Raw genomic sequence first — 819 nt, forward strand, 5'->3', positions numbered from 1 at the left:
ATCTAAATATGAGGCTGAAATCAGCACACTCACATGATGAGATCTCTTCAGTCACCTCCCAGTGCTGTCCACTAGATATTATGTTAATCACCACTGATTTGAAACATTAAATATATTTTGAGGGTAAGGTACACCAAGCAAATTATGTTTTCTATTAACATGAGGAAATGTTGCGACTGAACTTATCAGTTAAATGTTCACTGATGATGTGTTTCAGTTATTTTCCTCCAAAATAGCTAAACTTGCTTTATAATTTCAACTCGTAGTGACTAGAGCATGTTTTTATTTATTATTAATATTATTATTATTTTTATTTACATTTAATCAAAACCACAATATTTCCTTAACCCTTAACCAAAGTGCCCTTTGTATGCTGGCCATCCCTCCATGAATGTAGTGTTTCATAACCTAAAAGGAACGTTGTCTCTCAGCATAATTCAGGCAGCGATTACGTTGCCACAACAACATAATTAGGAAAACAGTTTAGTGGGGGTGTAAGTCATCAGTTCCATCAAGACTTGAGATCATATTGACAATTATGATATTTGCTAATATTAAAAGTCTGCCATGAAACCATTTCGACTCGATGTGATTCAGGGGCCTGCGATCGATATGAGAGGATATTATCTGATCATGTAACACTGTCTGTTACAGAAGAAGCTGACACTGCTTTCTGTTTTGCTTTTGGCCATGAAAGATAAAAACACATAAATAATGTAAATAAGTTGGGATCAGTTAACCTTCAAGGCTTTCAGCCAGAAAGACCTTTATAGAAGAAATACTTCCATTTTAACCCAAACAATGATCTAATTCCTAAAA

The 819-nt window shown here is 34.4% G+C and overlaps 1 protein-coding gene across 1 annotated transcript in view; it reads right to left on the bottom strand.

Moving 5' to 3' along the window:
* The window catches only part of LOC126394934 (GTPase IMAP family member 8-like), a 17,217-nt gene that overhangs the window by 3,052 nt on the left and 13,346 nt on the right, over positions 1-819 (bottom strand). The window lies entirely within an intron of this gene.

The sequence above is a fragment of the Epinephelus moara genome, chromosome 8, assembly GCF_006386435.1.
Source record: "Epinephelus moara isolate mb chromosome 8, YSFRI_EMoa_1.0, whole genome shotgun sequence".
Taxonomy (NCBI): Eukaryota; Metazoa; Chordata; class Actinopteri; order Perciformes; family Serranidae; genus Epinephelus; species Epinephelus moara.